Here is a 26,975-nt window from a genome sequence, read left to right on the forward strand (position 1 = left end):
TGCTCCACATGAGCTGAGAATCTTCAGCTTATTGTCCTGGAGAGCTGGGAATTAGTAGACAGTGAGGTTGTCTGCCTGGTTTTGAACATGCATGTCTCAACTGAAGGCAGCAAGGAAGGCATCCCAAGCTAAAACAAACATCACTCTGCTCTGTCTTTTCTAAGACTGAAATTCTGCAGCCAGATATCACATCTGCTAAACAAGCACTTTTTATGGGATACCTTTTAAAACTGAAATTCTCCATTTAATCAAAGGTGCTACAAAGAAAATCAGCACTGGCGGTAAGGGGTGAGCAGATAGAAAGGCATACATAGGAACTATTTCAATTAGAGAACCCGTGTGATGTAATAGCCACTGTTTTGGCATGCAGTGGACCATTTGCAATGATGTGAGTGAGGAAATGGTCTTTCAATCATCATGAAAGAAAGCAATTCTCAGGCAGAAGCACCATCTGCTGGTGGACACCAATTCTATTACTTCACTTAGAAAATTTACAGCATAAGCAACAACCTTCAGAGATCATTAATGTGCTTAGGGGGCTCTGTGAGACCTTAATTCAAGTCCTAAATGTAATATTTACTCACTTTCCACATCAAAGCCCTCATGGCTCTATGTTACTCCAGCCTCTAGCTAAAGAGTTCCACAAGCAAACAATTGCTTTAACAGAAGAAAAAGGGTTCTCAGATTTAAAGAAAGATCAAGCTTTCAGCCTCCTCTCACAGAAGTCAACATGAGAACTTTCACTGCCTCCCGAGTGCCACAAGAGTTTCATCACTGACAGCAGATAATTCTTAGGACTGGAATGCAAAGGCTGTACGTGCCCCATTGGCCTATGGGGGCTTTTGTTACCAACAAAAGGAAATTTCTCTCTGCCCTGAAACATGGAGTAAAGGCAATGTACCATGCAACTTTCAAGAAAATGTTAACATGTTTTCAGGACTGAAAGGGTGACTACATTTTGCCCAGCAGATATGTTGAATGATCAAAAATTTGCTTACACTCCAATCAGAAGGAAAGGTGAAAAATATTGTGTTATATATTATCCAGGATACAGTTAATATGCTTACCAGAGGCACTATTTTGAGCTAGGTTCCTACATTCTTTCATTAAAGGATTATTTCGGTGGCATAATTCAGGTGCATTGCTTCACAAAGGGACAGACCTGACCTTTCTGACCTCAATTCCCTGAACTTGGGTATGATTCAAAATATGAATCCAGACCTGGATTCAAATTCTGCAGATCATCAGTACATAAGAAGCTGAACTTCAACTGTACTTATTCTTCCTTCATCTTCTTGGAAGGCAAAAAAGATAGACTTTTTCTTAGAACTGATCTATAAAACTTGATTATTTTCTGCTTTCTCTATTTAGATTTTAGTTTTGATAAGCCTTGTGCTCACTGATGAGAATTACCATAAAGCCAACACACTAGCAAAGTGCTCCAAAATGGGTTGGAGAGAGAAGTGTGTCACCTGTATGCCCACTCATCAAGAGGACCAAACCTGAGGGGAGAAGATCACTTGCTTCAAAAGCTCCATATGTGTCTGCATTTGGCACACATCTCAAAGCCATGTGCCTGACCTGGAAACCTGGCTGAATATCATCATCCATGACAAGGAAGGTATTAGATATAAAAATATTTGGGGCTTTGGAGTGCCTGCCAGTGAAGCAAAAGTGGATTTAATGTCTTCCAGAGATATGTTTTTCCATAAAACAGAACAATGGGATGTCTCTTCTTTTCCGCTTGGAGTACATGGAACACAACAGATGCTGCAGGTCCCTCCAACCTCTCTGGCATTATTGCTCTAAATAATATTTCCCGTTTGAAGGGGCAATTGCAGTCTTATTAAAATAGCAAAATGTTTATCTTTCCCTTCAGATGTCAGGCCAGTAGCAAAAGTCAGTCAGCATTCTACAGTGAATACTAAAATGGGTTCTGCTCATTTCTTTCTCCATGTAGATGCAAACTATGAGGCAAAGGGACAGGCCGTGCAGAAATGGCCATGAAGAAAAGGCAATGGAGGAAAAAATGATGCTCTACTACAGCTTCCTCACAAGGGCAGCGCTGAGCTCTGCTCTGTGTGACAGCGACAGGGCCCGAGGGAACGGCATGGAGCTGCGTCAGAGGAGGGCAGCTGGGGGCCAGGGAAAGGGGCTGCACCACAGGGCAGTGGGTGTGGAATGGGATGCACGGGGCTGTGGGCATGGCCCCCAGTGCTGGAGTTAAGGAGAGTCTGGATAACACTGTCAGACACACGATCTGATTTTTGCAGTGGTGCTGTGTGGAGACTGGAGTTGCACTTGGTGATCCTTGTGACTCCTTTCTAACTCGGGACGTTCTATGATTCTATGATTAAGCATTTTGTTTGTATTTCTTGCACTGATATATATAGTTCTGTGTCAAAGTTTTTTAACCACAAGACCAGCTCAGTCTTACACTCTTTCTACTGGATTTTTTTTACAAACTCAGCGTATTTGAAGGCTCTGTCTTTTCTGAAGGTATTTGCTGAAAATACAGATACAGTTTTGCTCACGTAGCTCTAAACAATCTGGAAGCTTCCAGACACACTGCATGTGGTGTGAGATGTTTTTCAACACGTTGGAACCTTGAAGGGAGCTTTATCTCACCAAGAGGGAACAGCGTGAGCCATACCCTGCAGCAACCATAGCCGATATGAGACTTAGGAAGAGTGAGAGCATTGTTTCTGAAGGGCGCAGAGACATACCACCCAGAGACAACGCCTGGCTACCAGCAGAGCTGTCTTTGGGTATGCTGTCCCACGAGGCGCCACCTTACACCTAACATCATGCTATGCAGATGATAAAAGTCTGCTTGAGAGGCCCCAAAAATCTGGCAGTGCCCTAGAATTTCCCTTGATCTTTTACACAAGGATCCCTGTTATTAATTCAGTGCTAAGCAGTATTTTTAATTGATCATTAATATCACATCAAAGGTGGCTGAAGCTCACTTCACGAGAGGAGTAAGGACCAAAGGCTCATCTGAGCAATCCTGAGCTTTGTGAAACTGGAGATCAGATGCTTTGTCAGGTATCATTAATAATGCATTGAAACCAATTATCCCATTCAAGATTGAAACCAATTATCCCATTTAGCAGGAGGAATTAAGGAGTTCAGAGCCATCTTTGCAATAGAACCTGATCCTGATACATATCACTGTGTACCTGAGCTCTCCATACGTTAGCTAGGATCCCAGAGCAATGTCCCTAGTAAATTTTATGGCACCGTCAACACTAATAAGGGAAACAATGTCAAATGCATATGCAAAATGAGGTCTAAAATCACAGCCTGTACAGCATCACAATAAGAAGCAGGCAGAGCACAACAATCCCCTTTCACAAAGAATTTTTCTATTACAAAATCCATTTGCTTTTCACCCCAGAGAGAACAGAAATATTCCATTTTCCTCCTGAAAAGGGAATGGAGTCTCAGGTCGGTGGGTGGGGAGGGGCACAGGGAACCAGAAGGGCAGTCTGCGTGCTGCCTGAGTGACCAAGGAGGTGTGAGATGGGTCTGTCCAAATCTCACCCTAACGTTTTGACAAGCTGGTGAGCTCCTTGTTTTGTTGCTGTTTCTTCAACCAGTTGTCACAGTAAGGGACCCAGTTCGTAGAGAGGATGCCAACAAAATACTGCCGTTGTGTTCTGGAGAGCAGAGCATACTCCAGCCTGGCGCTCTCCCTCTTGTTTGACAGGAGCTCTTCAGTGTGCGTATGAACAAGTTCAGAGAGAGGTTGATCCAGCCAGTAGAAGAAGCCAAAGGCTCGGCTCATGCAGGTGCCGTTTTCAGAGTGACCACACCGTGTCCCCACAGAGCTGCACTTCCATCCCTATGCTCCTAGCAGAAAGGCATCCAAGCGGTGGCAGCTCATCTGCATGCCCATAAATACACCTCCCTCCAGCGCTGCTCTAACCCTTACTTATATGGTTAGAGCTGGCAGGAAAATAATTCTGACCTTCAGTTGCTACCAGTCCACTCAGTCCAGGCCCGGTGAGGCGAGTACGGATAGTCATAAAAAAACAACAACTTGTAAAGGTCAAAATTCAAGGTCTGCTGCTCATTACTAAGAAATAGCACCAGAAACCCTCCTCGTTTGCATAAAACATTTCGTGCTGAGACCTGCAACGTCCTGAAAACAAAGGTAAGCACCACTAGCTCCGTTTCACAGATGGAAAAGCGAGCCGATTGCCAAGACCACACAGCAGGAATGTAGCAGTGCTGAACCAGATCAGGCTCCTGGCTGTCTAGTATTGCCCTGCTGGACCATAGCTCCAAGTCTGAGTGATAAGGGGACAATGTGTGGGGTTTTGTTTTCCCTCTGCTATTAAACATAGTGTCTCCACATCAGAGGGATCAGAGCAAAGCAATGCCCACCTTCCCTCAAGGCTGTGCCTGTCCTGTTAGTGTTCCTTCAGTATAGGATTCTGGGCCAGACCAGGCACTGGGAGAAAGGCAAATTAGATGGTAGTACCACACAAAGCAGAAAGATGTTAAAGGATGCTTTAAAGGCTCTGGGGCAACCATTTCAGATAGGGAAAGATACTTTGGCTTGAGTGTGAAGATTCACAAAGCTCACAGACAGGAAAACCCTTGGATGAGAGAAACATAACTGCTCACCTACCATCAGCTTAGATCAGATTTGAAGGAAAACACAACTGTCAGAGTGGCATGTCAGCAATTGCTGTGTCAGTAGGCCTCATTTTGCTGTAGGTACTCCACCAGGCAACAATAGTCATTCTGTGATAACTCTGGTCAGCATCATCTCGCAGCAAGGTGCTTGCTCCTACAGCCAGTCTACTGGCCTTATCTCAGCAAAGCCAAACTTGCCATGCCTCCACCTACAATGGTTACACTACTAGATCTTCCATCAGGCCACTTAGCATCTAGGACTCATCTGCTAAAGAGTCAACAGATGATGCTGCCATCTATGTTGCTCCAGAATAACTTGTTAACAATTCCCCTATTCCTTAATGCTTAAAGTAGCAAAAGAAGTGAACCAGTGAATCTGGTTTTGACCAATGTAATTTCTGTTGATGAATCACTGTGGAGGAGGCCAACAAGAGAGCCATGGGACACAACCCTGCCACACTAGCTGTCGAAGTGAAAGCCAGAGGATTAGCTCCTAGAAGCACATCTGAGCAATATTGTCTACTGTCTCCATTACCACATAGGACTTCACCTTGGAGGCACAGCAAAATATGGATTCCTGCACTGCATGTGCCATCCGAATGGAAAATCACAGCTGCCCTGCCTGCCTAACCTCATACAAGCAAATTGCTTCATATAGTCTTACTCCAGATGGCAGAAGCTGTTTGCTGTGGGCAATGCATGTCCACCCAGAAATTAAATGCAGAGAAACTCCATATCCTGTCTTTCCCAAATGACCACCAGGTAAAAGCTTGACTATCAGAAGCTTTTCACAAGCTGTGGAATGCATAGGGAGAGCAAGCAGTTCTGAAGTGAAGGGGTTCTGCTTTAATTAGATCACTCCATCAGCATGCTCTTTGAGGCCCCAAGATTTAAGCTTCAGGAATTCAGCCAGATAAGGTGGTAAGAGACTCAATTGTGTGCCTTCAGCATCAAGGCTGAGCCCACAAGTCAGAGGCAATCAGATCGTGAGGGTCAGGAGGCTCCTAGAAATGGAGCCTGCAGGGCACCATGCACCATAGTGGCCCTGGGATTCTGTCTCAGCTCCATTATTTTATAGTTCTCTTGATTTTTATAACTTTTAGGGAAGGATGTATCATGCACCTTCTTTTACAAAGACTATCTAACTAGTGAAAAAGCAAACAGCCTTTAGCCTGAACAGGGCAAACAGCCCTCACTGCCCTGAGCAGTCAGTAGAGAGATTTCAGGCCTAAGTTGTATTTTAAGAAAAAAGGCCAGGACAGCATGTGGCTTGTGATTATGCTCACATCCTTTCTACCAGTATCATGACCCATCTTTTCTGGGTACGGTGAAGATGAATGATCTCAGGGATTGCAAATTGCCCCAGTAATCAATGGGGAGCTTTCTTCTCTGCTTGATGTCCAATTTGAGCTGACTTGATCCCTTCCCCTCTGGTTGAGCAAGACATATGTGGTGTGTGGGGTGAGCGGATCTCTATGCCAAGCCTGTTGCTGCTCTATGTCCTCTCCTCATCTTCTCCCTTTCTGTACCATGCCTGGGTTACAACAGCTGTAATTTCTCACCACTCCAAGCTGGTCCACAGCATCCAGGGAGGTGCAGTGGTGAAAGGGCTGACCAGTCTGCACATTTCCCCTGGCCTTGTGCTCTGTCCATGGAGCCAGCAGTCCCAAGAGTGCTGTATAATGTGAGCTGGCTTTCAGGAATGATTTCTTGCCAGAAGCTTCTCTGTGTGAGGCCAATGCAGTTTGCTGGTCCATAACCACAGGAAAAACTTTACACTTGACAACCATAAAGTATTTTTGTAACACGTGCCTTTCTCTGCACTCGTTGACCTGTAGGAGGGCCCTTACCTCAGTCCCTTGGCATCTAATTCCATAAGCACAGTGTCTCACCACATCACATCCCTGTTTCTGGATGAGCAGGACCTCTGCTCATCCTGGAGCACCAGGTGAGGAGGCTCTCACTTCAGAGTGAGAGAGCACTCACCATGCTGGCACCCAGCTGAGTGCTCTGGCAGCTCTTGAGCACCCAAAGACACATTTGGCAGGAGCTTGGGATGTGACTGAACTCCCCATGGTCATCTGGGTGGAGGGTCACACAGAACTGATAAAGATGAAAGTGAAGATGATCACACTGTGGAGACTGATATGTCAATAGTTGAGAGTAAACATCCGTCACGAGTGGCAGGCTGAGGACTTCCGAGAAGTACAGGTGCAATGCAGACAACTGATGCTTCTGACCTGTGTGCTCAAGGGCCACCTGCAGTGACCAGAGAAGCCCTGATACAAGAAAACCTTTTGTGACTGCCATATTCAGGAATATGAATAGGACAACACAAGTCCTAACTATGAGCTCAAAAATGGAGAGATGCTTTCCCTCACAGCATCTCCTGGCAACAGGAACATAAGAATAATCCAGCCAATGTATGGTGCTGCCAGCCACCCCAGTGACATCGACCTACAGTGCCACATAGACGTGACAGCATCATTCTCTTTACCAAGCTCCGTGGCAAAATCAGAAAGTAGGCCTGCTCTGCAGTGTGGTCATGGGAACAGCTTCAAGAAAATGCATAGCCAGTTAAAATAAGGGTGGTTCTGTGAAGGTCCTTATTCAGAAAAAGGCTGTAGTGTAAGTTTACTTGTTGCTATACAAAAACCAAACAGCACACGTGGATGCAAGAGAACCAAGGTTTGCTTAAACAGCCTTGCAAGGATCCTGTGGGAGCCCGAAGCTTTAAGCATGCATTGGAAGCATGCATCTCAGGGTAGCAGTGGACTCGCCACTCCTGGAGGTGTTCAAGAGCTGTGTGGATGTGGGACTGAGAGACATGGTTAGGGGGTATGGTGGGAGCAGGCTGATGGTTGGACTAGATGATCTCAAGAGGTCTTTTCCAACCTTCATATGTCTATAACTCTATGATTCCATGAGCACAGTATAGCTAAGTTTGAAAGTGACTTCAAGAGGTCATCTAGTTCAGCCTTGCACTCAAACATGGTCAGCTAAAAAGGGTGTGCATTGAGCAGATAAGCTGTGACTGTGGTTAAGTACTAAGGGGAGCTTGCCTGAAATGCTACAGGGATTTGTGTCAGAAATGCCATACACTATGGACTGGTGATACCTGGAGACTGATAGGGTGTTCTAGCCTTTCATTGGAGCTCCTTAAAGAGCAATGTAGATAAAGCCACAGTGAGCCAGGTTTGTTCATTCACTGCTTTTGCTCTGGAATTACTGCCGGAGACAGTGCTTACTCTTACAAGCACAAAAGCACATGGTTTCATTTCTGCAGTAGCAGCTCTAGCCCTGCCCCTTTCTAATCTCACCAAGCATGTGCCCAGAAACATGCCTTTTACCTGAGTTCCCACATACTGCTTCTTCACACTTCCGCTGCCACTGGAAGCTACTAGTTTACAGCAGATTGCCAAGGACTGTTCATTAACCCAGGTGACTGAAAAGTGTCTTCTCAGCAGTAGAAGAATGATATTGAGTTTTAAAGCTTAAAACAGCCTCCATGCATATTTACATCCCCCACAATTGTAAAGAAACCTGCATCTTTATCTTACCTAAAACTTGTAATGGTCCTAAGTACATCTGGCCTTCTCATCCAGGCAGCATTTGTCAGTGAGATCTCTTTCAACAACGATGGTGATCTTACTGGCTATTTAACTCAAGCATTGTGTGAATGTGGCTTCTGTACAGCTTGCAGCACAGGCATTAGTTTTAAGAGTTCCCTATAAGTTGACTAACAAGTTGTTCTTCTGGAACTATTGTATTTCATTTCTTCTTTTTTCCTTAGTGGCTTGACTATTAAGCTAAGACAACTTGTTCACATGGGTAATAATCCAATAACCAGATGTAGCCACACAATAAATATCTTGATAGCCAGACTTCATGTAGGATTCACAAACTATTACAGGCCAGCCCCAAATCCTTCAGTCAGATCATGCAGATTTTTAAAGCAAAGTAAAAGGAAAGAAATGACAGAAGAAAGACAGAAACTCCTTTAATATCACCAGTTCTCTGTATTTAACTGGACAAACAGCTCCTTTACACACAAACTTACCTGCATTCAGAGGGACAGAGTTGAAATGAATAGAAATTTTACTTTATAATTTCTAGACTCTCACAGACAAAACTGTTAATACAGCTCCTAATTTTGTGCTTGCATGGGAAAGAAGGGAGAAAAATTAGTTGTTAGCAGTTGGAATGACTGGCCATTTTTGCTCTGATCCCCTAGGCTGTTGAACAAAAATAGACTTCTATAGATACCAGGACCATTGAGACAAGTCAAAAACCCAAAATCTAAGATACAGCTGGGCTCTCAACTGATTTTATCCATCAAATTACAACACTCAGCAGCTTTACTGTTGCCCTTCTTAGAAATGTGGTTAGAATTTTTCTTTCCAAGTCAGAAAAAAATCGTAGGCTTTTTTCCCCAACTTTCCCATAATGTAAATGTGACTAGAACTCTTTGTTAAAATTTCTGCTCTCATAGGCAAGTTTAACCTCCAGGCAAACATCAAGAAGGGAAAACTGCCTCCAAAGGTGAGTGTTTTGGAAAGTCACAAGAGTGTGAAAAATAGGGGCCATAATGGAAACTGTTCTTGCAATAGTAGGCAAACGATTGTATTACCATATTGGATTCTTTTGCCACAGTATTTTGTGTTTCAAGCCAACGCACAGTGCACCAAAGAAAAACAAAACCAATAATGAAGTGACCAAAATTCAATGTTATTCCAAGAAACATAGTTGAGGTGAAATAAGTTATGTGGAATGGAAGCTGAGGTTAAGTGAACACAAAGACAAAGGAATTTGTGCAGTCTGGGGCATGTGTAGTAAATATCTTTGCCTTTGCATCTGGTACAAATTGGAGATTGCCATGCACAAAGTGCATACCCTAGGCCAAAACAATGATTGGTCTGAAAAATATTCCAATTGTCTTTGAAAACTAAATATTTTTTCTCTAGGATTTGTGTTTGTGTAGCTTCAAGATATTCCATAGGGAACCCTGTAGAGTGCCAGTGTTAAATGATCAAATGATAAAATTACTCTATTATCTGTGGCAGAACTTAAAAGTTTAAAAAAGAGACCCCTGCACCCTCGAGTCAATGTTCCTGACAGGTCTCACATGGACTGCCGTTATAGAGAGAAGTGTTAGTCGAGGAGATGTGCTTTCCATTCCACCTTTCTAACAAACTTCCTTTCTTCTTGTCAGCTTTCTGTTCGATGGCTTTTTTTAAAACCATGTTCACTGCAATTTGTTTGTTTGCCCTTCCCATATTTTCATTCATTGAAGGGGAAAGGAATGAAGATGGACTGTAGAAATCCATAAGCACTGGCCAAAATGTGAATTTAAACTGCAAATCCCCTTGTGTTGCACAACTTAACAGAGAAACTTCATCTTCTCTTGGACTGGGCACTCCTGACTCTGAAGTTACTTGTCCTTTGCTACTTTGCAAAATATCTTACTTCGCAGCACCAGCTGACTTATGATCAGTAGTCAAAGAAATACTTGGAGCTGACTATTTGAGGTGAGGCAAGGACATGGGGAGGTGAATCCCTTTAGCTTAAGCAAATACAATATGGACACCTGCATTAAACTACTCACGCTAGGCAAGAAACAAGTTCTTTTAGGGTGTGACTCATCTGGCCTAAAGTAGGTGATTGATTTAGTATAAGATGAATTGTGCTCTGCAAGTGCTTATTTGTCTTTATTGACTACAAATGATATGCAGGGTGACCAGCCCTGTTTTAAATGCCTACATTGTCAATATCTGCACGTGAACAGAGGTTGTCCTGGTGCTGCTTTCTGGTGGAAGTGAGGACACTGACCACATCTGACAGATAGTATCTTGATTGTCAGTATTACAAACCAGCATGTTACTACTACTAACTTCTGTTTCTTATACGAGTGCTAGAAAAAAAAAAAAAAAAGAAGCAAATGAGGGCTCTGACAACTATGTGAAATCTGCTGATTTTTTTTCTTATATGAAATTGGGGGGTGGCTTATAAAATGATTTCTTGATGATTACTTCATGTAAACAAGAATCAGCATGACCTGCTGCACTCATTGCTGTAGGAACCCAGACTGAGCAATGAAGAGATAGGAAAATCTGAGCACTGGAAGAGAGAATTTTCATAGAGCATAAGAAAGAGAGATGGAGAAAAAAAGAAAATATATATGGGAGTAAATAACCCAAAACAGTGAGGTATAAGGTAGAACACCATGAAGAAACATGAAAGGTCTGTCTCAACCTAAGCCTTCCTCATCCAAGAAATCCCATTTCCAGGAGCAGAACCCTTGGAACTTGTATAAGGAAAATGGCAGTGTGCTCTATGGGATTCCCCATTTGCTACTGGTCATGACTATCTTTAATACAAGAGTTTTCAATATTTACTGAGATCTGGATGATCTTTTCTTTTTACTTATTTCTAGGTTGTTGCAGATCATTGTATGTCCTATTCCCTTCTTCAGCTGCTCTGTTCTTCTGCACTGGTTTATATATCTCTCTGTGATAACAGATGCTAACACAGAGGTACTGCTAGTTCAGATCTCTCAGACCTTTGGCCCATGCAGTTCCTTGAAGTGAATTTATGTCAGTAGAGCTCTTTATGCTGCATGTCGCCAGCTGTGGGAATAGGGCAGTAATAGAAGGGGGCCAGGGAAACCAGGAAAGGTTTGGGAGTTGGTGAGAACTTTGGGAGATGTCTTTCCTTCTCTGTCCTCTCACTAATTTCTCTGCTCTCTCTTCCCAGCACACGTGATTTTCTTGAGGGATACACACATAAAGGACTCTACTGTGCAATAATGGCACAAGTCACTGCTGGCCTGACTCCCACTGTAGCAGAAGAACATGGGGCACAAGAATAGCGTCACTTGGGAATCTGCATTTACAATTGCCCATTTTCACTCCTTTCTCCTTCAGTTCCCTGGGAACATGGGACCCTGCCCCTTGGCTACTGCCCTTTTGACACATGTACCCCTTTGCCTACTATTTGCACATCCTGATGAATTCTTTCCCAATCATATTCATCTACATGTATTGCTTTTACTTATCAGTCTAGTTTAGGATGGTCTTTTCCCATCCTTGGTTACTCTCTTCTTTCTGTGGTGCTGCTGCTCCCTTCATATAGGGAGGAATTTTCGGGGGAGGAAAGCTCTTTTCTGTGCACTTTCTGATTCTCAGAGCACAGCAAAAGACCTGGAGAGACTGATGTCTCTTCTAGCCTTCCATTTGCTTTAAAATTCATTCCTTTTCCTCTGCAAAGGCCAATGAGTTGTTGCCTCTCAACTAAATGTATCTGTAGCAGCTCACTGGCCTTCTAGTCTGTGGACATATACGCCGTACAGAAGAGAAACCAGGATCAGACACTGCATGCTTCTCTCTCACCTTTTCCCTTTCTTGGACCCAAGATTTTCCATGCTGATTAGCTGCCAACTGCATTCTTGCATTCCCTAAGCCCCTCAAGGAACTTGGCCTTTTGTTTGCATGAATGGATGACAGCCCGACGCCTCAAGAAAGCCATGGAGGATGAAGAGCAGAACAGCAGAAACCATTCTTGTGGACAAATCTGTGAAAGACTGGCATGAAATAGGGCTGATTCAGCTTCACAGTACATTGGTCAAGGCCAAATTCTGCCTACTCACATCCATGCAAGTTTGTGGGATACATGAAATTCTGCAGAATGCTCTGCTTCAGTGAGACACAGGATATAAATATCTTGGTTTAGGACTAGCAAGACAGACAGACAGATAGAGGGTTTGCACTTCGTTTCAGTGCTGCAACATGAACTTCCCCAAGGAGCCAGTCTGAGCCTTGAAAAGTTGGCCACTGCACTGAAAGATAAAACAGTAAGAACTAACAAGGCTTGTAATGATTTGACTGAACCTAGATGAGAATTTAAGTGCTATTTTCCTGTGAGCCCATCTGCAGGGGACTGCTGGCATGCAGGATATCCACTTTGGCCCATCAGCACTACAGTTCTGAGGCTGTCTAGCCCACATTCACTTATTGGTTAGCTCCTCTATTTCTAAACCCAAGAAAGTGCCAACTCAACTCTACCTCCAATTCTCAGAAATGTCAGCTAAAGAAGACTCAGAGAATATTAAATTAAAAGTGAAATGGAAAAAGAACAGAGCAAAGAAAGAAGTTTGTTGTTGCAAATAGCTACAATACAAAGAAAGCTTGATTTTTTATGTTTCTGTTGTAAAAACTGCATGTGAAAATGTACACACTTCAAGATTAAAATGGATTATGATGGTATATAAGACTAAAAATTAGGTCGTACTTATGACAGAGTGACTTATGTTGCCAATTGTCTGCCACTAAGTCCAGAGCAATACTTGCACAGTCATAAGGAAAAGCAATGGAAATATGGATATCATGTGAAACTCACCATGCAGGAGTACTGAGTCCACCAGTTCAAGTTTATTCACTTGCAGCCCCATCATTCAGTAAAACTGTATGTCCCAACCAGAGTCTCCCCTGAATTCTTCTTTTCTACAGCTTTACATTGTGATTGCTAATTACCACTACTGCCCTACATAGCATATAGTTAAAACTATCCTGATGCTACACCATAAGCAAGGGTAGATAGAATCGTGATTGAACACTGACAACCACGATAATCCAGCAGAAAAGGGGAGATTTTTAATGGCACGACTGCCAGGCAGATGTTTAATTCCCTCTCATTTTAGGAACTGCTATGCAGCGAAACACGTTTGTGCACTTAAGAATCTTTGTTGACCCTGTAACTACCACAAGAAGTAAAATTAAGAAGAAAGAGATGGGCATATGTCTTCACACATAAATCTTTACCTTCACTCACTTACTCTGTGTTGATGGTCCAGAAGAGTATATTGGGAATATCAAGATCTAAGGGGAAAATTAATTGCATTTTTTGTTTATCTTCTAGAAATCTCTACTGTTCTGTAGCCAAAAATTATTCTTTTTCTGCCTTTTTGGCACTATTTTTATTAGACTTACAGTATCTTTCAAGCAATTTTAAATAATACCATTTCCAAAGAATGACAATGGCTGTGGCAGTTCATTGTTGCATTTCTAATCATCTCATTTTTCCCTGCATCTACATGATTTAGAATTCTTTGTGGTGCTCTATAAATGGGTCTCCATTAAATAAGCCATAAAAATCTTTTAACCTAAGGTCAATATTTGGCTTACAGTGACTATATTTAAATACGATTAGTGGAACTCTGCATTCTGATTAAGCAATTCCATATAAAGTAAACTCACTATAATTTAATTTCTTTGAACTCTAGGCAGAGTATGAGATTCACATTTCTTTAGTAAAACTGTGGGGGTAGGAATACGATTTGATTACAAGAGTGAATATAAGATCATATGACTGAAAAATTAATAGCTTCCCTGATTCATATTTAATCTGTTAAAATAACTTTGCAAAAGGCTCTAAGCCAGAAATATTTGACTACTATACAGTAAATCAGCCAAACAGCTTAGTTCCCCATGGAAAATCCTCAACTGACATTCAGCATGATAACAGAATACTTAGGTTTTCATCCAAAACCTTTATGCCACATTTTCTTACTCATTCTTACACGTTTTGAACAGCTGAGAATTTATTGGGCTTTTGCCTGTTGAAAAAGATCTTGTGGATATTTCAATGGAGTGTTTATTGTTAACGGAGTTCAGACTCCAGGGACAAGTAATGTTCTCTATCTTAGATAAATAGACAATGGGAAATGGCCAATGTCACAACCAAGTCCCATCAAATAGATCACAACATGTCATTCATATTTGGTGAGTAAAAAATTGTCTAAGAAGGTCGTGAGTAGGAAAAAAAAAAAAAAAAAAAAAAAAAAGTAACTTCATTACATCTAGTGAAAAATAAAAAGAACATTATGTGCGAGATCCGTTGAAAACTTCATTATGTGTGAGATCCATTGAAAACTTGGCTAAAACTTCGCTTTGATTTGTGGGTGGAGAACATCTAAATCATTTGGTATTTGCTGGTGGGAGACAGAGATGGAGTTCCACTGTTCCACTGAGATACCAAACAAACTGTTCCAGTTTAATCCCGAAGATGACTCCCGTCTACCAGAGTTGAAGGGCAGAATTCAAATTCAGAGCCAATAGCCTGAAGTTTACTTGCTTCAAGTCTCACACATCTTTCTCTTCTCCTTCACTTATTATTCCCGCTTAGGTAAGAATGACAACGTACCTTACTGCAGAAGACTGAGTTGGGACTTCAATGATTTCATCTGTTAGAATCTCATGCCTCAAAAGTCATGGGCAAGTGCAGTACTCTGGATTGCTTTAGGTCAGAGGTAAACATACTGAAGGACTGTGGAGAAGCCTGCATTGCCATTACAAAAAAAGCCATGCTTCTTTGAAAAAAAAAAAAAATCTGGTATCTTCAAACACACCTTCTTACCTTTAAATGCACTTAAAGAAATTGCCAGAAATTCCAAGGTGTTTCTCTGGAATTTTCCTGCATTTAAGACATGTTAGTAACAGTGTATTGGCCGTAGCAGATAGTCCAGAGTAATGGTAGGATCTCCCCAGTTCCGAACAAGACAGAAGCTTCAGAAACAAACGGAAAACCTTCAGTCATCATTCATCTCAGTACTGTGATTCCTTAATCTTCAGCTGACATAAACTTCAGCATTCAGCAAATAATAACATCAGTTATTAGTTATTAGGCTGAGGTAGTCCTTGTGTACCCAGCCATTTATTCAGTGCAAGGAAAAATGGCAACATGAGCAAGAATTGCTAGAAAATTTATGTGTATAAAAGATATACATCACAGTTAAGTCCCTGGTAAAGTCATGATACTAGTCTCACTGTCAGTGAGGGCTACATCCACAATAGCAATGCCAGGGATTCGATAACAAACCCTCCAGATTCATTTCCTGTAAGTCAAGCAGACAAACCTTTAGTTAATATTCATTTGTCTCAGATGAAGTAAAGGATTGTGGTTATTACTCCATCTCACTCTGTGCTGCCTTCACGTAAGCCACAAATGGCAGAGCCTGGGACACAGGTTATAGACACGGGTTTACCTGTTCTAACTTGATTAAAAAGACGATCCAAGAAACCTGCAGAAATGTACACAACCACCCAAACAGTGGTGGAGTGCTCAAGAATGGTAACTTTGCCTCAGGAATTGAACTGAACTTCCCTTTCAAACACCTGCTTTTCAAATGCAGGGAGTTCTCCCTTTCATGGCCCTGCCACAAGGATAGGGTTCAAGATCCATCTCCCCACCAGAGATAGCCGCAGCTTGAGGATTGCCTTGGCCTTGGGAAAGCATCGCTCCCCAAAAAGCAGTATTTGTTCATGACTTGGAAGAGCATAGAGAATAGCAGATACAACACGCTCCTTTCCCTAACACACCTGCATTTCTGGCAATCAGTGATTTACTGTTTGGGCTGGAGGCTGCAGCCAGTGTCAATTAACTACAAAGAAAAACTGTCCTATATGAATTTATTTAATCTGTCTTCTAACCGATTTAAACCTTTGGCCTCCACAGTATGTTTTGATGAAGACTTTCACAACTTAATTATACATTGCATTAAAAAGTGCTTCCTCTGGTCTGTTTTAAAACCTCTACTTGATACTTTCATTAACTTGTTTTTACTGCTTTTATTACAAGGAACAATGAGTAATCCTTCCCTGTTCCTCATTCTTCATGGTTTTATGGATCTATATTACTATCCACCTTTTTCTAATCTGTTAGCCTCCTCTCCTACAGAAACCCATCTATATTTCTCATCATCTTTATTGTTCTCTCTTCTGTCGCTTTAGAATCGTAGAATCACAGAATATCTTTAGAGTTGAAAAGGACCTTTAAGGGCCATCTGGTCCAACTTTCCTATAATAAACAGGAACAGCCCATCTCCATCAGGTGCTCAGAGCCCTGTCCAGCCTGACTTTGAGTGTCTACAGGGATGGGGCATCCACCACCTCTCTGAGAAACTTGTGCCAGTGTCTCACCACCCACATTGTAAAAGACTTTTTCCTTATGTACAACTTAAATCTCCTCTCTCTAAGTTTGAAACCACTTCCTTATTTTAGCCCAATCACCATTATCCACATGGTCCATGGTCCTTTATGCCAGAGATGTAGTGATGGAGCACACACTGTAAGTTCAACTGTTGCCACTTGGTTTCCCTTTGCAGTCCAGGGTAAAAGCCACCTAGCCCTGCTAATTCCTTTCTATTCATTTTACAAGTTGCTTTGTTCAGCTCCTTCTCCTGACATTTCACCTTAATATGATTTCTCAGGATATTCCCTGTAAAGATAACACACTGCGTGGGAACTTCTATATGAAGAAGACAGGAGCACCATAAAGCTCAGTTCCATCAGTGTTGTGAAACACCTCTCCCCATTTCTTCAAATAGTCTTGATACTCAAAGACTTCTTCTTGCCACTGGATCTGTGACATGCAAAGGATTGCTGTCTGTAAAGCCACTCATCCCTCGTGAGAAAACAAAGCCTGTTCTGTCCTTGCATTAGCAGACAGTCTGATGCATAAACTTCTGTAAGCACTGTTCTTTTGTTATTATTTGCAGAAGCTGCAATAAGTCTCTTATGTGTCTTCCAAGCCTTGGCCATGAAGAAATAGTTACCCTACCTGTTGGCCAAACAGCTGCTGTAATTTGATTCCTGCTCTTTTCTTTTTGGTTCCTGTTCTCCTGGAGAATCGCTAGTTCTTGCTGAAATTTGTATTGTGCCTGTTTTTGTTAATTCATCAGATGCCAATGAACTGGTTCCTCATTCTGTTTGACCAGCTGTTTCATATAATCTGTTGTTACAACTGGATTTAAAAATCTCCCAGGAGGAGCGTAATAACTCAAATGTGTCAGATCTGCAGTAATTCATGAAAGATGCTTAGTATGTGGAAATCCACATTTCTTAAATGCAAGTATCAAGATATCAGCCCTATTGTCGAAACCAAGATGGGACTTTCAATGTAACCCACTTGTCACTTACAATTCCCCTGATCCCCTTCATATTACTGTGTAGCCTAAATGTTTCTGTGTTTGGCCTGTCCACAGCTCAATATATTTCCTTTTAAGAGAGAAAAAAAATCTGATCAGATAGAACCAAATGATCAGAACAATTAAGAAAATCATTTAGATCCTCTTTGTACGTGTGTAACTCAAGAAATGTTTTGTTTAAAGTCACACATTTGGCATGTGTCTAAGAGGAATGTGCAGTTTGCATTGATATAAGAAATATGGTAATGAATGTTTGAACATTTTCTACTTTGTAATTTGTAATTGTCTTCACTGGTTTAGCAATAAGTATATAAGTATAATGTTGAGAAGGTTTTTAGTTATAGTAATTTGACTGCAACACAGCCCCTTTTGTTATCTTACTTGACTTAGGAATTACATAAGATGTCATTTGGAAACCACTGTCTAGCATTATACAAAGTCAAATGCATATACCGTGAAGAGAGCCTCAACATTTTCTTTATAAAAGCTATGGCTCAGTGCCTTTTCCCTGCGGCACATTCTCACCTGCTAAACAGCTCCATTTAAAATAGTTCATACTAATAGGCATAAACTACAATGTGCAAAAACAGATTTTCAAGTCCATTCTGGTACTTACGAGAAATACAGTTAAGTGTAATCAGAGAGACAGCAATTGGTTCTTTCATTAAAAAAAAAAAAAAAAAAAAAAAAAAAGAGTAATCCCTGATAATATAAAGCAGTATTGCATCACTGAATCCTGAGTTCCATCACTTTAGACTTAGGATTCTACTGGTCTCAGTATATGTGGTACCACTCAGCATTCACAGCTTGGTAGCATGATGGCAGTGAAGATCCCTGTATTGCAAAGTTGGACTCACAGGCTGGCTTAAAGCACACTTCTCATCCATGCTAAATGGACATAGAATCATAGAATCAATCACAGAACCACGTGAGCTGGAAAGGACTCCTAAAGGCCGTCTGGTCCAACTCCCCTGCAATGAGCAGGGACACCTACAGCTCCATCAGGTGCTCAGAGCCCCATCCATCCTGACCTTGAGTATCTCCAGGAATGGAGCATCCACTGCCTCTCTGGTCAACCTGTCTCATGCCCTTCTTGGAGAAACCACACTTGGGCTGTTTGTTTGATAACTGGCCTGTGATATGCTTTGTATTTCTGCATACAGCTCACTGAAAGAAGAATGTGGGCTCCAGCTCCAGCCACTGACCTTCAAACTCTTCTGCTTTAGGGAGTCAGAAGTCCACCTCTGCTGCCATGTGTATGCAAACAGTGTGGGCAGAGGGCAAGACTAGACTTCAGAACAGACTCCAAGCCAGAGAGCAACACAGAGACTGATACTGGCTCTTCAGTCATATGAGGTAGGGGACATGAGCAATGTCCTATGTACTCACTTCCACAAGTAGGATTAGACTGCTACCTTCATGTGCCTTGACCAAAAAAAGGATCAGCTTTGCATAGTGGAGCTTCTGTCCTGCTGCATACCACAGAAGCAGCTTTTTAAGCAAAGTAAAGGGCAATGCCTACTGCTCACCTTCCCACCTACAGCAGCATTTCCAATCTGCAGTTTCAACCCATGCAGTAGCCTGAAGTGCAGATGACAGAGACGTAGACATACTGTCCTTTATCTCTGATGTCTACTTATGTGTGTCCTAACAAGTCAGATTCTTCAAAGCACCAAGCTGCTGTTCCAGGGTCCCCTACACAACTTACTGCTCAGAGAACAAGGAATATCTTTTAGCTACATTGCTAGTAGGTAACCTTGCTGACTTTAGATAAAGTGAGATCCCTGGTTTAGTCTCCTTGTGGAAATGACTGCTGACAAATAAAACATAGACAACTTGTGGTTAAAGCACAGGATCTTTGCTCTATTCCTGGAATTGCAGCAGATTTCCTGTGTGGCTTCGGACATGTCACGTAAGCCAAAGTATTCAAACCTGTGGCCAAGCCACTGGGTGCTCAGCAGCTTGAAAATCAGGTGTGTGCTTGTTTGTCGAAGTATAGATTTAGGACCCTTATTTTCAGCAGCCATTTAAAAATAAAATCTTTGGTCTATATGTCTCCAGTTTGACACTTTTATGGCCATGTTATACAGCCAGCCAAACTTCCTATTGAATCAAGGGAAGAGCACTGTGTTCTCTGGCTGTCGGACCAATTATCTATGTACAAATTTAGGTGTCTGTCTTCAGTTAGAAGGCTGACCATATGGGGATTCATCTCTCTGAGCCAATAACTTCCACCTACGAATGAAGAGGACCCTGGAGCACAATTGGATCGCTTGAGACCTTTCAGAGGCTCAGTACATTATAGGTGGAAATGTTTTAATCCTTTATCCGAGCAGAGAAATGCAAAAATGACTGTTAGTACTAATGTTTATAATGCCTCTCTAATTATACTTGATTTTGAATTGTCATTGAATATCCCTTATGTACTTTTAGTGGTGTAAACTGAACACTTGCTGGGCAGAAAGCTGTAGCAGTTGTTCTCACCCCAAAAAGGAAAGAGCATTTTTTTTCCTAACAAAATGAACCCCAAAATTTGCCCGCTAGTTCTTCAGTCCCACTCTTTCCCAGGATGTAAGCCTTCTGTTAAGATCCAATCACCATCAAATATAATCTAAGACCTTTTTAAGCAGAAAAAATGCAAGGTAGAAGTCCAAAACCACTAATTATTTTTCATTCCCTGTTTCAAATAACCTGTGAAAACAAACAAATACCTTCTATACTAGGACTTGCTATGGCAATTTTTAGTGCTGGCTGAATTTTAACAGCCAACATATAACAACAATACACCATTATTGGTAGTGGCATGTATGCTACCACGGTAAAAATATTTCCAGTGTGCAGGCACTGTATGGTATTTAAATAGAAATATCCTTTTTATTTTTGCTGACAGACTCCTCGGGCAACGCTGGATGATTGGAGAAGCAGAACTTTTATTAGCATACCCAGGGGCCGGCCAGCTGGATGCTATGTTTGACACTGTTCTCACACGGGAGGGGGTTATCAGGAAGAAGGAATGAAGTACATAAGCTGAGTCCCCATAAAGACCTGCACAGTACAGCCTAACAAAAGATGCGAATATGACGTAATTCATGTTCAGAAACTTCCCCTGCAGGATGGAGGGCTGTCATTTTTTCCAGTATGGGAAGCAAGTACGAAAGCAGGTGAAGTATCTCAAAATACTGGTGGTGAGTGAGATTTCCTAGCAAAGTGGATTAAAAATCCAAGGGAATCTTTAAACCAAATATTGGTTTTTGTAGAACAACAAAACCAAGATAGTGTTTCCACTCAGCCATAAAAGTTACTGCGGTTGTGTAATCATGTTGAGTTGTGGCCTTAGGAGAAGTTATAAAGCAGCTGCAGCAAATTAACTTTTCAAAAGTTATTATGGATTGGATGGAATCTAGAAAATTCCCCCATGTTATTTTTTTAAATAGAATTGTAAAACGAACAACTGTGGATGAGATCTCATCTCAATCTTCTCACTGTGTGCAAGCACTAACCTGAAAACTTCAAAGGGAAATGAAGCCAGAAGCACCGCACCCTCCAAAACAGACACTCTCCTACCAGAAACAGTCCCCGGCGTTCATCCAGAGGAATCCCACTGGAGAGTCTTTAAATAAAGTATCGGTTTCTGGGGTGATCTCAAGTGGTTGGCTCCTGGCAAAACAACTGGAGATCCTCATACCTGAAAAAGGAGTATGCAACATTAGGGAGAAGTCCACAGGGTGGTTATCACTGCTGGTGTGGGAGCAAATTCTAGATTCACAGGATGCTCTAAATAGGAAGTCACTGGTTCTTAGTCATAAGGCAGTGCTCAGTCTCCTGGCTTCCCAGTAAGACCTGATCTTAGCCAGATCAACACCCTCTGACCTCACATGGGAAGAAGTTACTGTCACTCAGTTAATAGGTGGCATCTTGACTCTCTAGGAGGAGGCAGCTGCCAGCTTTAATGAAAGTGTAATTTGGGAAAGAACAGCACTACCTGGCAGAGCACCTTGGGGTATAAGTTGAACACAGAAGAGAGCAGGAAACAAAAACAGTACAGTGTAAGAACACGCAAAGTAAAAAAAAGAAGACATTGGCATCATGGTGACTGCAGTCCCAAGTATTTGAATAAGAAAATTTGTCATCTGGGAGGTGAACAGTCTTGAAAACTCCTGGAACAAGCCATGAGAAAACCTCACAGTAAGTCAGAAATACATGGGGTTAAAGGAGGCAGGCATAAGGGATTAAAGCAGCATGTCTTACCATCTGATCTGAAGTCCATACTGCAACTGTTCTAAGAGAAATGTTTTTCATTTTGCCACATAAAGCTCTTGAATTAGATCTTAAAGAAGTGAAGATTCTTTTGGACAAAATATCCAGCATGCAGCTGGATAGGTGTGTAATATGATGGGTGAAGAGCTGGCCGATAAGTTAATCTCAAAGGGTTGTAGTAAATAGTGTTACATCAGGCTGGCATAAAGTCACTGGTGGGGCTCTGCAGGATTCCACTTTAGGGCTAGTTATCTTCAGTATCTTCATAAATGACCTGAATGCAGGACTTGAATGTATACTAAGTAAGTTTGCAGATGATATTAATGAAGAGGAGCTGCTGGCTCCCTCTCCAGGGGCAGAGGTTTGGCAGAAAGACCATGACAAATAGGAGGTTTGAGCACTCATCAACTGCATGAAGTTTAACAAGAGCAAATGCTAGATTCTGTACCTTGGATGGCTCAGTTCTGGATATCTGTACAGACTGAGGGATGAGAGGCTGGAGAACAGCCTTACAGAAAGGGACATGGAGGTTCTGACTGAGTGTGAATCAGCAGTGTGCCCTATTATCTTGCCCTGCCAATAGCCTGAAATGCACATACCCATCATTACATTTATTGTGTATAATAAAATGTAAAACACTCAACTGGATCTAGGACCTCGAGTTCCACGTTCTTGAGCTGCACAAGCAGACAATCTGAACACTTGAAGTCAAGGTTGGGTCTAAACACAATGGAAAGTGATCCAGTGTATGTATCCTCTAAGTATCTGAAAACAATGACTGCAGTACCTTTAGCAATGGTATATACAGCATTTCCACATCTGCTCAAAGCCAACTAATGTACCAGATCTGTAGGACCTGACCCGTTATGGCAGTAATATGAACCGCGTACAATGTTTCAGACCTTCAGAGTGTTCTACCAGCATAGATTAATGACTTATTTCCAACACTCACATGAAACAGGTACATATTTACACAAATAGGGAAATCAAGATCCCATTAACAATATATTTATAGAATGACCTAGTTGCATTCAGGCATGTTAGACTGCATTCTTGACTGTGGACAGTTTCTGGATGTGAAAAAATGTACATGTCACTTGACTAATGACTTAGTGTTGTGGTGTTGCTTCAAATATTTCCAAGTAAAGAAGTTCAAGTAAAGGAGTTCACAGTGCCCTCCTTCTTTGCACCTGTTTCCTATGTCTTGCCTGTTTAATTTCTCACTTGTCTGAGGCGGTGGACATCACTTACTTTCACTATGGTTTTATACCACCTAAAGGCAAAAGCCATATAAGAGAGTCTCTCTATTAGTGCTGGTCATTCTCTGGTCTAAAGGCCAGTAACAACGTGTGAAGTGCTTACAAGGGATCTGGGAAAAGTGACTGGGAAGCACAGCTGACAGTACATTTATGCTATGTTTTATCTACGTTAAAAAAATTGTCGGGATCCATTGATCAGAAAACATCAGAAAACTCTGAAAGACTCTGAAACTTTTGGTTGCACACATGTCCTATCACTACTGTCCCAGAAAAGGTGACAAACTAATTCATCTGCAGGATCCATTTTGTACTGTCTGCTTTTGGTTTGTCTTACAAGCAGAGTTTTCAAAAAGCCTCCATGATGCTAGAAGTGTTCTCTAATGAAATGTAGGTAGGAGTTTCACCACTGACTTCACTGGGAACAGCCTTAGGTCAACGCTAGGCTCTTTCTGGATAAATAAATAAATAAATAACCCAAAAAACCCAACAAAAAGCCCTCAGTCTTTGTTTTCTTTAGAAGGACATCCTGTGACTTCATTATAGAGTTCTGCCAGTCCAAGGGAGGCAGAAAAAGAGAGAGACAAAATCTCTTCTAAATATCAAATTATCAATAGAAAGCAGCCAGCGACTTGCCATTTTTACCAGTTTATAATCAGCAGGGAACTGTCACAGATGTCCTACATTCTCCAAACAATGTTTCAGTTTCTCTTTCCCTTTTGAATCTTTTCTGAGAATTCCCATCACCAGCCATCTTCCCAGTCCTCTGCTAGGTTTCACTGGGTTCTTCACTTCTTTCTTAAACCGTACCCTATAAAGCATATCCCCTTTTGTACATCTAGGTCTTCTTTCATCTTTCTTGCTTTCCTTCATACCCTCCTAACACTCACAGTATTAATTCAGGTCACTTCTGTTTTTTTCATCTCAGTAGAAGCGTGTAATTGTGTTTGAGTATCTGTACTATCCTCATCTGTATGAATAATGTTTTTCATTTCTACAGTAGTCCAACAAGGATGAAATCATTTCCATCTAATGCCTATTGGTGTTAAACCACAAAACCAATAAGAAGCCTTTCCCAAAAGGAACGCCAGTTCCAAGAAAATAATTTTTTATTACTAGAACCTGGATTCCCCGTACTGCTTATCTTGTACTTGTTCTAGGCCTCTACCAAACTTATTCAGAATTAGTGGAAGTTTATGCATCACCATCAAAGGAGTTAGGATTGCATTATAGCTTGTTACAAGATCATTGTATTTTCTCCTACATGCTCAATCTTGTTCCCACTAACTCCTGCATACTTCTGCTGGGTGTTGTATCCTTACAAGGGGTGTTGCACAGTAACAAGTGGAATTTTAGCCATCAAATATACCTTCTTTATAGACCATTTATTGTTTTTGGAAAGTGTTCAGTTCCTTCTATTGTTTTCCTGTCAATAAATGTTCACTGATGAATATGTTCTCCATGCTGATGACAGGTTTTACCTTTGGAGTAGACAAACAGAAGGGTGGTAAGACCATGCAAAGTCAGCTGCTGCTATGCCTTACCCTAGCATGGATGCAAGACACTCCAGGGGTGTCATGCTATTTACTTCTGGTATTAAACTGCTCAGTAGCTGAGACTGTATACAAACCAGCTGCTCTTCTAGGAGACTTATTAGTTGCTCCTATAGGAACACTCTCCATCCAAATCCTATTCAAGAATGCTACTGGGAACAAAGCTGGCTTGTCTCCATGAAACATTCACAGTATTGGAACATGAAGCTGATGCACTGTGTGCTATATTTTTCCTCTTCAGTTCGGGGAAAAATATCAGAAAAAAAGGAAGATGTGAGCCATCAAGTCTGCATTGCACCCACGTTGCAATCATGAACTGAGAACAAGATCTCACCACCAACGTTTTCAAGACCTGGCAGCAAATAGGAAAAACAACTGAACAACCAATGGCTGTGGACTCAGTCTTCACAGCCAGGCTTCTGTCTGATATGAGTTTGGGCTACTCCCATAAAATCAGTCCAGCCTATGGGCCACTTACATTCAAGCTTGCTCCCAACCATTTTAGTGATTAACTAAAGCATACGCGTCATCGCTTTCCACATGACCTCAGATTGCCAGATACCTGAATATGACTGAAATGGCCTGAGTGTGTTCAATGGCAGCAAAAAATGATTCTCTGCTTTTTAGGCACCATCATCTGTTTTAACAGAGTTCCTTTTAAAGAATCCCCTTGCACCTCCATAGAAAATCCATATGTTCTTCTAAGGTGACTTTGTTGAATCAAGAATGGTACCTGCATGCAGCCTCAGTTCTCTGTTTGTTACAAATAGCTCCTAAACTACATGCATTATAAAGCAGTTTTAAAGCAAGAAAATAGCTTGAAAGGAGTGAAGGCTTAAACAGAATGCTATCTAAAGAATCGTTCATGCTAGCTCAACAGCTTTTAACACCCCTGAGACTGCTTTATTGCAAACTCAGAGGAATAGGAGATATGGATAATAGCCACTCATGGCTTTTATCTCACCCTCAATCAAAAAGCTTCTCTATCTGTTTTCTATTTTTCACCAAAAAGCCAGTCTCTTATGTGCTTGCTGAAGGCAACTGCCCACTTCTCAGAGAAACCCTAAAAATAAGATGCAGTGGTGATGCAGTCCTACATAAACAATAGCTTGTTTTACAGAAGAAGTGCTCATTATATACTGCTTATAAACCAATCCCGGATGTCTTGTCTTACAAATACATCTGCATACAGTCACCAGTTCTGGCAAGGACAGCAGAGAGCATGGTAAAGCAGCATAGATCAAGCTCACAACACTCCTACACAGTTCATGAAAATAGAGGGCAAGCAGAAGACTGAGACCCTTGAGTCTTTGCCTTGACCACACTATCCATGGGCTGCAGTATGAGAACACCCTCTGTTAAACATCATATGAGACAGGAAAGGCCATATAAATGATTGCAATGAGATAAGAGCTTCCATCAGACATTGCACCTTCCTACATACCAAAGTCAGTCTCTGGATACATCCCACTAGAAAGCAGGATTTGTAAGTTCAAAAATTCATGGCACAGAATAGCAATGTCTGTACATTAAAGATAGCTTACAATAAAAATGGATTTGCTCACTTGTTTTCCTGAACCTCTGCTCTTCTTCCGTCTGGAAATTCTTCCTATTTTTAGGATATTTCAGGACATTTTCAGGACTTCCTATGTTTGTTTGGGTTTCTGGACCTCTGGCAGATGCAGTGAGACCTGAGTAGCAAAGCTGACAGACATCACAAATATTCTCACTATATGAGTATACTTTACCATACAACACAGGTACCTGGCTACCATCTATCCTTATGCAGGACAGTGACCTGACAGGTACAGCTCTGTTTTCTCACCCATATCACAGATACCTGAACAAGTGCTTGATAGTTGGTCTTCACGCACAGTAAAAGTCCTACACATTCTGAAAATTTTGGGTTTGTTGAGCACATGCAGGACATCCAGGGTTTCTACGGGTTCATTCTGGAAACACAATATCGTTATTGTTAGTACACCCAGAAAACCTCAAGCATTACATAAACACTTGAGGTGTGAGGTATAAGTCACTTCTGAAGGCATTTTAAATAAAAGATTTGAGTTGTATGGCCTCTCAGAGCCTCTGCATCACTGTGCTGGTATTGCCACCTAGCAGCAGCATTCCCAGCCACAACCAGGCAAGCAAACAAGCAAACAAGCAAACAAACAAATAGTTACCATCTTCTTTGCATTGTAGATGAACTCAAAAGAAAATACAGCTGCAATTAGTTGGCACGCAGCTGTTGAATTAAATCCTTTATTGGCCAGCTAGCAGAGC

General features: G+C 41.6%; 1 protein-coding gene and 1 long non-coding RNA gene across 2 annotated transcripts in view; one reads left to right on the forward strand and one right to left on the reverse strand.

Annotated features, from left to right (window-relative positions):
- KCNE2 (potassium voltage-gated channel subfamily E regulatory subunit 2) overlaps positions 1-26,975 on the reverse strand; it is a 122,154-nt gene that overhangs the window by 13,315 nt on the left and 81,864 nt on the right. The window contains exon 2 of the mRNA XM_042867177.1: positions 21,127-21,311. The gene's annotated coding sequence lies outside the window, so the exon portion shown is untranslated. The remainder of the gene's footprint in view (positions 1-21,126; positions 21,312-26,975) is intronic.
- LOC122177608 lies at positions 3,985-13,336 on the forward strand. Its single transcript, XR_006178109.1, has 3 exons — positions 3,985-4,159; positions 9,140-9,189; positions 11,401-13,336. It is a non-coding gene; the product is annotated as an uncharacterized LOC122177608 (long non-coding RNA).

This window comes from Lagopus leucura, unplaced genomic scaffold (assembly GCF_019238085.1).
Source record: "Lagopus leucura isolate 7727_CA_CO unplaced genomic scaffold, USGS_WTPT01 Super-Scaffold_100001, whole genome shotgun sequence".
Taxonomy (NCBI): Eukaryota; Metazoa; Chordata; class Aves; order Galliformes; family Phasianidae; genus Lagopus; species Lagopus leucura.